Genomic DNA, 11,804 nt, shown 5'->3' on the forward strand with positions numbered 1-11,804 from the left:
TGTTTTATTGTTGTGTTTTATTTTTTTGGGAACTAAGAAATGAGTGATGCCCGTAAAATTTAATTTTTTTTTTTTTTTATCTTTTGGTAATCTAAAACAAAAAAAAAAATGAAGAGTTTTGATGCTAGAGCAAGTACATTACACCAAGACACCCACCATGACGTTGTTTTTACACCCATCACCCATTAATTGTGAAAGTACATGTGTAGTGGTTATTAATTGTAAACTGCATTCTTTTCAAAAGTTTAGACCACCAATGAAGTCACATGTGGATGATCTCCCGTAAATTTTAATTGTATCAGTGCTCCACGCTTTTGGCAGTGAGTGAAGAGAGCGAGAAAAATCTTGTCAGCGACCATGTCTAGGAAGAAATAATTAATATGAACATTGAAATAAAATGCTAGAAGGGAAATGGAGGGACATTGGGGAACAAGCTTCTTATGCTACTAAAAAAAACAAACTTATGAAACTATCTACGTCCCAACAGTTCCAAATCTCTTATATTTCAAGAGACAAAAAGAATTGCGAAAACAATCTTAGCAAATAGACTAAAACGAAAATGGTGAATCAACAACTAAAAGATAGAATTGGAACCTCGTTTCTAAACTCGTGATTCGAATAGCAACAAGCCAAAAAACTAGAAATGGAAAAGGGCGCTACAATAGGAAAGTTAAAAGCTCTCATTAGTAAAAACTACAATAGGAAAGTTAAAAGCTCTCATCAGATACGAATCTATGGTTTGGGTTCTGCTAATCTCCGAGGCTGAGCTTCAGTTTTAAGCTTGAATTTCGACTATTTCAACGCTTTCCTTTGTTTTTTTTTTTTTTTTTTTTTTTGCATTTGCATTTGCTTCTAGTTTTTGGACCTATTTCCAGTCGATTTTGGCTAAGTTTTAATTATTCTTGCATGGCTAAGTTTTAATTATTCTTGCATTGTAATTTACTAGAACATTAGCCAACTTTTATATTTAGTTTTTTTATTTTTGTAATTATCGATATTTCTCTAATTCCAAAATTGAAAATACAGTCAACGATAAGAGTGATGTATCATAATTTTGATATCAAAGTTCTAATCCAAAGATCTAAATTCCTATAACATGGAGGTCCTACTCCATAGTCAATTTCTAATCTTAGATTAACATCATATTAATACATGCTTAATTCTTGAAATTTTATTTTCTAGTTTAAAACATACGCTATTCGATATGGGATCTAAAAAAAATGCATGGGATTTACACCGTTGACGAAGAAGAAGGTTTGAGAACAAGACTTTACTGCACTGGGGTCCTTTCATGTCGATCTATTCTCCCTTGTGTTGAAATATTGTGGCTCGTGACCCACACATGGCCAGTCAACTATTTTAAATCTTGCGACAAATGATTTTGTGATAAATGGAAATGTAAAATATTTACATAAATATGAGAATCAGTATTTGGTTTACACACCCTTGGAAAGAATGCTTCATTCTCCTCAAACCAATGAGAGATCTCAGTAGATAATATCTACTAGTGTTGGGAGGCTTGGGTTGAAAGTATCATTAGCTTACCAATCAATGATAAGAACTTCGTAGATTTAAGCATTTCAAAGTTAAGTCATGGAAGAAAACTACCATCGTGGATATCAATTGAACTCACCAGAGTTTTAGAAGTGTGAAAACATGATTTTTAAAACTTCAAATTTTGAGAATGTATCAAAGTTCCAGTTAGTTCTCTTACACGCCACGTCACAAAACCAAGTTGATTGAAAATTTCTACTAGGGAGAAGAACAAACATCATTATAAGTTACGCTTCATTCCCATCACTAGAAGAAGGGCTTGACGACCTCCGACCTTGTGGTTTCCAGCCAATCATTTGTTACAATCCAAGTCCACCACTAGTTGATATTGAATGGTTTCGTTCATTACGTATCGCTGTCAGCCTCACATTTTTAAACCGTATCTAATAAGGAGAGGTTTTTAGACCCTTGTAAGAAATGTTTCTTCACCTCTCCAATCGACGTGTGATCTACTTATCCAACCCTTCTGAGAGCCAAGCGTCCTCACTCGCACATCGCTTAGTGATTAGTTCTGATATCATTTGTAATAGTCCAAGCGCACTGCCCATTAGATATTGGCATCAGCCTCACTGTTTACACACCCATATAAAGAATGTTTCATACCCTCTCAAACCAATGCGGGAGTGGATAATATCTACTATCGTTGTGGGCTTGGGTCAAAAGCATCATTAGTTTATCAAATGATAATAAGATAAGAAATTTGTAGATTTTAACTTTTCAAAGTGATATGGAATCAACCGAAGGGAAAGTATGGAACCTCGTTTCTAAACTCGTGATTCGAATATCAAATGTATAATAAGAAATTTGTAGATTTTAACTTTTCAAAGTGATATGGAATCAACCGAAGGGAAAGTATGGAACCTCGTTTCTAAACTCGTGATTCGAATATTAAATGATAATAAGAAATTTGTAGATTTTAACTTTTCGAAGTGATATGGAATCAACAGAAGGAAAAGTATGGAACCTTGTTTCTAAACTCGTGATTCGAATCACTCCACAAGAGTTTTGATCAATACCGCTTGAATAACTCTAGCATGCTCTCATCAAAGCATTCTTTTTTTAATTCCAAAATGTGATGTCTAGAAAAGAAGGCTTATAGAGCCTTTACAAAAAAGAAATTCTATTATTTTTTTAATTAAAAAATGTCTCTAATTAAAGAAAAGAAGGCTTATATAGCCTTTACAGTAACAAGGACTTATATAGCCTTTACAGAAAAGAAGTTAATGGTGGGTTACAATCTAACCTTAACTCCTGTATTAAAAATTAGTTTAAATATGACCAACAAATATTTAAATTATAATTAAATGGCGCAAGGAATGAAATGTGCTTTATTAGTCACATAAATATTGCTTATTAGTCAAATATTTAAATTATAATTAAATGGTGCACTACACTAGTTCCTAAATTACTAGTCACATAAATTCCGTGGAGTTCATTAAATGCAACTTAAAATGTATTTATGCATCTCTTTCTTGACGCTCAACTTTGCACAACATTATAAGGGAGATTTCCAACGATTTCTAGACTTTCCTTTGATGAGCTCACCATCGCTTGAATGTAAGTGAACAAGGTTTGTTGTAGCTTCTTGGCTCTCGTCCTTGTAATTGGACCTTGAGGTATGGAAATTCCTTGGTCGTGGTTCATATCATTCTCCCTCTCTTGAGAAGGATTCGTCCTCGAATCCCAGCCATCACCTACATCAAAAGGACTCAAATCAACAACATTAAAAGTTGCACTAACACCATACATACCTGGTAAATCAATTTTATAAGCATTGTCATTGATACGCTCAAGAACTTGAAAAGGTCCATCTCCTCATGGTAAAAGCTTATATTTTCTTTGAGTAGAAAATCTTTTTTTTCGGAAATGCACCCAAACCCAATCTCCTAGCTTGAAGATAACAATCTTGCATCCTTTATTAATTTGGGTGGCAACCTTGGAATTTTGCTTCTCAATTTGTTCTTTTACTTGCTTGTGTAGTTTATAAACAAACTCAACCTTGGCATTTGCATCAAAATTCACAAACTCTTATGACGGCATAGGTAACAAGTCAATGGGGGGTTAAAGGATTAAAGCCATAAACAATTTCAAAAGGTGTGCATTTAGTAGTGGTATGAACAACCCTATTGTATGCAAATTCTATAAATGACAAACAATCCTCTTAAGTCTTAAGATTCTTATCAATAATAGCCCTAAGCTCAGTAGTCATTGTTCGGTTAACAACTTCAGTTTGTCCATCTGTTTGAGGATGACAAGTAGTTGAATATACTGGCTCACTTCCTAACTTACCAAATAAAACATGCCAAAAATGGCTTCAAAATTTTACATGGCGAATATGCAACTCATCCCGAATATACATGCGAATTTGATGATAACCCAATTTTAAATTAATCTTAGTAAAAAGACGGCATCCATGCAACTCATCAAGCATATCATCTAATCTAGGAATTTGATGCCTATACTTTATAGTTATCTTGTTTATAGCCCTACAATCAACACACATACGCTAAGAACCATCTTTCTTAGGTACAAGAATAACTGGAACAAAACAAGGACTCAAACATTCACGTACATACCCTTTAGCAAGGAGTTCACTTACTTGCCTTTGTATCTCTTCGGCCTCCTTTGGATTAGTCCTGTTGGTTGGTTTGGAATGGGCTCGCTAGGAATGAAGTCAATCTTGTGTTCAATCCCTCTAAGTGGTGGAAAACTACTAGGCATCTCCTCAGAAAAGAAATCTTCAAACTCTTGCAAAAGCACAACAAAATCACTAGGCAAAGAAGGATTCAGTGTGTTAGTAAAGTTACAAGACCCTTTGCACATAAGTACAAGAATAGTCTGGTTAGAGAGCAAAACATTCCTAGCCTCACTTGATCTAACATACAAGCTTATAGATTTGACTTTTCTCTCTTTCTTTTTTTTTTTTTTTTTTTTTTTTTCTCTAGGCTGGGTCCTACTCTTGCTTTTCACTTAAGCTCTGTTTTTTCACTTGATTCTTTTTCAATCTTTGCTTTTGCATCCACCTCTTGCATTTTCTTTTCAAGTTTGCAATGATCAATAAGTACATCTTTTGGAGACAATGGAACAAAAGTAGTTTTTCTACCCTTGTGAGTAAAAGAGTATCGATTTGCATACCCATCATACATTACCCGACGATCAAATTGCCAAGGCCTCCCAAGTAGTAAATCTCCAACATGCATGGATACAACATCACATAAAATATCATCAACATATTTTCCAATATTAAAAGAAACAATAGCTTGTTGAGTTACCCGTACTTCCCCACGATCACTCAACCATTGAAGCTTCTAGGATCTTGGATGTGGTTGTGTCTTTAAATTAAATCTTGTGACTAGAATGGAACTCACAACATTGGTGCAACTACTGCTATCAATGACAACACTACAAGGTACTGATTGAACAAGGCACCGAGTTTGAAATAAGTTCTCTCGTTGGTCTAAGCCGTCCTCCTTAATGTGGGTGTTTAGAGCTCGTCGAGTAACCATAGATATATGTGTAGGGTCCTCTTCACTAAACTCCTCACTCTCATCATTTTCCTCATTTATGTAGTCATGTGCCTCGTCATCTGTAACAATTTCTCCCTCCTTAATGGTCATAATTCTTGTATTTGGGCAATCTCTACTCTAGTGTCTACCCCTTGACATATCCAACACTTTAAATCCCTATTTCGAACATTAGACTTTTCTATTTTTTCTTTCAATGTTCTAGAATTCTCACCTTTCTCAAATTTAGCTTGAGGCTTCTCATGAATCTCTTGATTTCTATGCTTATAATCAATGTTCTTACTATCCTTTTTTCATGTAGATTTGCCCCTCCAACCACCTAAGTGATCCAAATGAAACCCCATACAGAGTACTGCAAAAGAGAAATAGTGAGAGAAAGGGGTTGAGAGAACCTAGAGAGAGGAGAAAGGATGAAGTGCAGGAAGACTCACCAAAAACTACCATTGCAGTCTATTCCGGTGAAGATCATGATGCAAGGAGGTGAAGATCATGATGCAAGGAGGTGAAGATCATGATGCAGGGAGACTTTCTTGGAAGGGAAAAAAGAATGTGGGTGGCCAGAGTCCCATTTTTCATCAAGAAATCGGAAAACCCGCCAGGTAAGGATCTTGAACGTTTTCTTAGATCTACGGTTTTCCTTTGTGAATCAAGATATGAAATCTTGATATATTCATCTAGGAACAACTCTACGCATGATCTGTGAAGAAGTTTGGCCGAGATCTCAACCTGAAGGCGGAGGTCTGAGAGTCATCTGAGAATGGTGAGCAAACTTCCGACGTTCTGAACTCGTTTGGTAGTCAAGCAAAAAATTACAAAAAAAAAAATACTAGGATGTAGCCCGTAACACGATCTAGAACTTTGCCGAAGGAATCATATCGATCCGATCTACGGATCAAAAGATATGAAAATCGGAAAAGGGGACTGTGTTTCGGTTTTCAGAGGACAGAGAAGAAAGAAGAAGAAAAAAAAAGGGGGGCGGCCGGCGAGCGGCGAAGGCGGCAACAGGCGCCAGACATGCGTCGACCATCGGCTAGAGCAACGCAGCTCCAGCGAGGCATCGACACGTGTCGCCTGCAAGCCGGGCCAAACCACAAACGCGAGCCGAGCTGACCAGACCGACTGACCCGTGACTACGCGGAAGCGGGCGCGCATGCAGCCTGTGACTGGCGCCTTCCCGCGCGCGTGACCACGCACTCCCAGTGCGCTGCTGGCGCGTGAGCGCGCGTGGAACGGCCAATTTGGCCCGGTTGCTTTCTGTTTGCCCGATTTTTGTCCCCATTCCAGTTCTAATACTTTTTTTACATGAATAGGGATCTAATTTAAAGAAATCAGTATTTTTTTACACCTCACGGGCAAAGAAACACTAGCAAAAAGGGCACGCGTCAACCAGGTAAGTCACCACCCGGTATTTAGGAAGAAATACTTATAGGATTCGCTTGGATTGCATGCATGCTAATAGTTTTACTTCAGATTAGCTCTCCATGTAAATTGTTAGTCAGAGTATTTGATATGATTGTATTGGGTGAATTACATGAGTGTTGTTGTATGCTTCATGCTTCCGCTGTATGTATGCATGCATTTAATTTATGTTGCAATTGTGTATTCCGTGTTCCGGGTGCTTGATGGACGAATTCGCCCCATTGAGCGTGAATTTCGTGCTCTGGGTGCTTGATGAAGGTCATCGCCTCGTTGAGCCGGTATGCCTAGTTTGCATGAATTATATAGTATGATGTTAGAAGACGATTGCATGCACACTCTGTTAATTTCTAGGGCCCATTTCTATGATAAACTTAAGGAATTATTGTTAGGAGCGATATGTCGCTCCAGCCAGATTTAATTTTCCCCTAGGAACTTAGCGGTTTACCACGACAAGAAAGTACCTCGGAGTGTTCATAGATTGCTAGCGTGAGAACGATATCTATAGCTTCATGGGAGGACCAAGGGACCCTGACCAGTCCTTATTACTCTTAGCCATTTCGCATGGGAAATGTGTCCCCACATCGTACAACCCATTAGCTGCATGGGAACGGGTTGGGTCGCGCCCCCCATAGGGGGGACTATATGGGCGTAGGGGTATTCAGCACACCCCTAGGCTAGATACCATGTAGTCCCAGATAGCCATGTAGAAGTAGCACCTTATAGAGAGATACCGACCACATTAGCTTGGCATAAGGAACCTCTAGGCGTTTAATGAAAGGACGATGAGCCGCTAAAACCCAAGAGGCAAGCCCCAAGGGACTAAGATTAGAACCAGATGTCCTAGAACCGAAGTAGGAAACCGTGGGAATTCTGTTAAATTAAGATGCGAATAGAGCCTACAAGTAGGTGGCTTACTGAGTATAATTTTTATACTCATTATTTTCTACTTTTTTTGTCAGGTGTCGGTCGAGGTGGAGGAACGTTCGAGAGCTGTGCGGTCACAGAGGGGGTCGTTCCAGAGCGTCGGTCCCTTTTCGGTCTTTTGGAGTCTTTTGCGAATTCATTTTAATTTTGTATTTGTATTTTAACAAAACTTTTCTAGATTTTGTTTTTATTAAATGGTATTTTTACCTTTCATTTTTTTTTCGATTTCATCTTTTTAGTCACGATTCAATTTTTCGAAGCCTAAAAAATCGAGTCGTGACAGTTTTAGAAGAATACCGTTGAGACCTTCGTTGGATTTGCCTCTCGATCTTAATTACAATGTGCAACAACTCCTCGATATCAGAATAAGTCTGTAAATCAGTCTTGTCTGCAATCTCTGTGTTTAACACATTAAGAAATCGCGCCATGAGAGTTTCGATGTCCTCATCGAGATCAAGTCGATCCATCAATGTATCCATCTCCTTGTAATAATCCTCCACAGATTTGCGTCCTTGTTTCAATGCTTGAAGCTTTTGCACCATGTCTCATTAAAAATAATGTGGAACAAAACACTTCCGCATGAACTCGTTGAACTCGTACCATGAATTAATTGGTACTTCAAGATTTCTTCTCCTACTTGACATCTAACCGTACCTTCTTTTCATCACTAAAATTATGACAGTTGAACACCGACTCCACCGTTTTCTCCCATTCAAGGTACTCCTCTGGATCGATTTTGCCATAAAACTTGGGAAGTTTTAATTTGATTCTCCCCACGTTACGATCAATTCTATTGTCATAAAGAACTCATTGTGGTAAATTATGATACCTTCTTCCACGGACTCTCCCTTGCATCAAGCCACGACCAACCGCATGTGGATTATGCTCGTGTTGTTCAGAATAATCTTCCTCATATTGATCAGTAGATTGGGCAGGTAGTGGAATCCTCTCTTGAGCTTGATTTTGAATTTAAAATCTACCTATTTGATTGGCAACTCTTCTATTCCTCAAATTAGTCTTTCCATGGTTCGTTGTTGTGCTTCTCCCAATCGTGCATCAATAATGTTAGGATTGTCGTCTGGATTTACCATGCTACAAAAGAAAGTTAAAAGAAAAAAAAAAAAAAAAGGACCTCACAAGTGCTCCCTCACGTGTGTTCACATGTAAATGTAGTTCACTCGTGCTTAGCACTCAACACTCAAATCAATGTATTATTCCCTTACAATCTCACCCTCACAATTGAGCACAGCAAATCACACTCCAAAAAAAATTGGGATGTGAGACAAGTTATGTTATAGAGGTGAGTGCAATTCAAAGTGAATACACACACACTCAACACATAAACAAGGGTATTAGAGGAGCAATCCAATAACATATCAGAGTTACATATACTAATAAAGAGGAAAAAAAAAACATTTAACATCAATAAGCTTTCTTTTTTCTTTTTTTTTTTATTCTGTAATATTGGCAAAAATGTAATAAATTTACCGAAAATTGATTTAGAAGATCTTAAAAAGAACAAAGTGTTGATAAGATCCAGATCTTACGCTTTATAAAATATGTCAACATGAATTAAAGCACAACAATAATATTTTTATTTTGTTATTTTTTGTGCTTTATATTTTTTTTAGACAGAATGTGAACATACTATACAAATTGAATATATATATGGAATCAACCTAAGGGAAAGTATGGAACGGATTACCTTGATGATCAAGATCAAGAGTAAAAAAAACTTGTTTCTCAACTCATGATTCGAATCACTTCATAAGAGGTTTGATCAATACCACTTGATTGACACTAGCATAGCATGCAAATTCTAACCACTTGAATTTGCAAAGAAAATCTTAGTTCTCACCAACGCTAAAAAAAAATAGAAATTCTATTCTCTTTTTTATTCCAAAAATGTGATGTCTCTAATCAAACGAAAGAAGGCTTTATATAACCCTTACAACGTTAATGTATGTGACACATAACTCCCAAATTAAATTGGCTAGTAAATGAGAAATACCATGACCTCTATATTAAAATGACTAATTAATGGTGGAATATGGTAACCTATGTGGGTTACCATGTAACTTAATTCCTATATTAAAAACTAGCTTAAATATAACAAATAATCCAAGCCCACCACTAGTTTATTTTGTTTGCTTTCGTTCATTAAGTATTGCTATCAGTCTCACGATTTTAAACTGCATCTGATAGGAAGAGGTTTTCAGACCCTTGTAAGAAATGTTTCTTCACCTCTCCAATCAATGTGGGATCTCACTATCCACACATTCTAAGCGCCAAGCATACTCACGGATACATCGCCTAGTGACTAGCTCTAATATCATTGGTAAAAGTCCAAGTGCACTGCTAGCAGACGTTGTCCATTTTCGCCCATTATGTATTGTCGTCAGCCTCAAAGTTTTAAAATGCGACTATTAGGGAGAGGCTTCAGTACCTTTATTAGGATTGTTTCGTTCCTCTCTCCAATCGCTAGTATATATTATCTATTTTAATCTATTACGTATCGTCGTCAGCCTCACAATTTTAAAATGCGTCTACTAGAGAGACGTTTACACACCCTCGTTCCTCAATCCAATTGCTAGTAGTTATTATCTATTTTAATCCATTACCTATCGCCGTCAGCCTCACAGTTTTAAAACGCGTCTACTTGGGAGACGTTTGCACACCCCCGTTCCAAAATCCAATCGCTAGTAGTTGTTATCTATTTTAATCCGTTACGCATCGCCGTCAGCCTCACAGTTTTAAAACACGTCTACTAGGGAGACGTTCGCACACCCATATAAGAAATGCTAAATTTCCCTCTCAAACAAATGCGGGATTGCACAATAAGCAGTCAAGATTATCGAGTGGCCTAAGGCGCTAGACTCAAGTTCTTGTCCCTGTAATAAAGCGTGGGTTGTTCAAATCCCACTTTTGACAACTCATATTATTGTGAGGCAAAAGGCGAGCAAAAGTGGATAATATCTACTATCGTTCAGGGCTTGGGTTGAAAGCATAATTAATTATCCAAAAATGATAAGAACTTCCTAGAATTTAACTTTTCAAAGTTAAGAAATAGAACTTCAAACCATGATGGATATCAATTGATCTCACTAGAGTTTTAGAAGTGTCAAAATATGATTTTTAAAACATCAAATTTTGAGAATATCTAGAAGTTCTATTACACGCCATGTCACGAGCCCAACTTCATTAAAAAAATTTGTATGCTTCATTCCCATCGCTAGAAGGAGGGCTTGAACCTCGTCACACGCTCTAACCAACTGAGCTATTCCAGCCAATCATTTGTTACAATCCAAGACCACCATTAGTTGATATTGTCTGCTTTCGTTCGTTACGTATCCCTGTCACCCTCATGGTTTTAAACCGCATCTACTAAGGAGAGGTTTTCAAACCCTTGTAAGAAATGTTTCTTCACCTCTCCAATCGATGTGGGATCTCACAATCCACTCTTCTGAGGGCCAAGCGTCCTCACTGGTGCATCGCCTGGTGACTAGCTGATATCATTCGTAAAAGTCCAAGTGCACTACTAGCAAACATTGTTCATTTTTTCAAAATAGGTATTGCCATCAGCCTCACAGTTTTACAAGTCTATTAGGGAGAGGTTTTCGCACCCTTATTAGGATTGTTTCGTTCCTCTCTCCAACAGTTAGTAGATATTATCTATTTTAATCCATTACGTATGGTCGTCGGCCTCACAGTTTTAAAACGTGTCTATTATGCAGATATTTACACACCCATATACGGAATGCTAAACTCCCCAATCAAACCAATTCGGGAACACACCAATAGCAGTCAGGATGGCCGAGTGGTCTAAGGGGCCAGACTCAAGTTCTGGTCCTCGTAAGAGGGCGTGGTTTCTCAAATCCCACTTCTGACATTTCATATTATTGTGAGGCAAAACGCGAGCCGAAGTAGATAAAATCTACTACTATTGTGGGCTTTAGGTCGAAAGCATCATTGTTTATCAAATGATAAGAACTTCCTACCATGGTGGATATCAAATGACAAGCCAGTGTTTTCTGAAAGTGAAAAAATGATTTTTTGAGAATATCTGTAAGTTCAAGTTAGTTCGTCACAAACCGAAGTTGATTGAAAATTTATACTAGAGAGAAGCACCAACACCCATTATGATAAGGTATGCTTCCTTTGCATCGCTAGAAGGAGGGCCTGAACCTCCAACCTTGTGGTTAACCACACGCCCTAACCAACTAAACTATTCCAGCCAATCATTTGTTACAATCCAAGACCACCATTAGTTGATATTGTCTGCTTTCGTTCGTTACGTATCGCTGTCACCCTCATGGTTTTAAACTGCATCTACTAAGGAGCGGTTTTCAGACCCTTGTAAGAAATGTTTCTTCACCTCTCCAA

The 11,804-nt window shown here is 37.6% G+C and overlaps 1 non-coding gene across 1 annotated transcript; it reads left to right on the forward strand.

Annotated features, from left to right (window-relative positions):
* The first annotated feature begins 11,224 nt into the window (after window positions 1-11,224).
* On the forward strand, window positions 11,225-11,310 carry TRNAL-CAA (transfer RNA leucine (anticodon CAA)). The gene has a single exon. It is a non-coding gene; the product is annotated as a tRNA-Leu (tRNA).
* Window positions 11,311-11,804: the final 494 nt, after the last annotated feature.

Source organism: Cucurbita pepo, chromosome 16, assembly GCF_057944985.1.
Source record: "Cucurbita pepo subsp. pepo isolate OVF chromosome 16, ASM5794498v1, whole genome shotgun sequence".
NCBI lineage: Eukaryota > Viridiplantae > Streptophyta > Magnoliopsida > Cucurbitales > Cucurbitaceae > Cucurbita > Cucurbita pepo.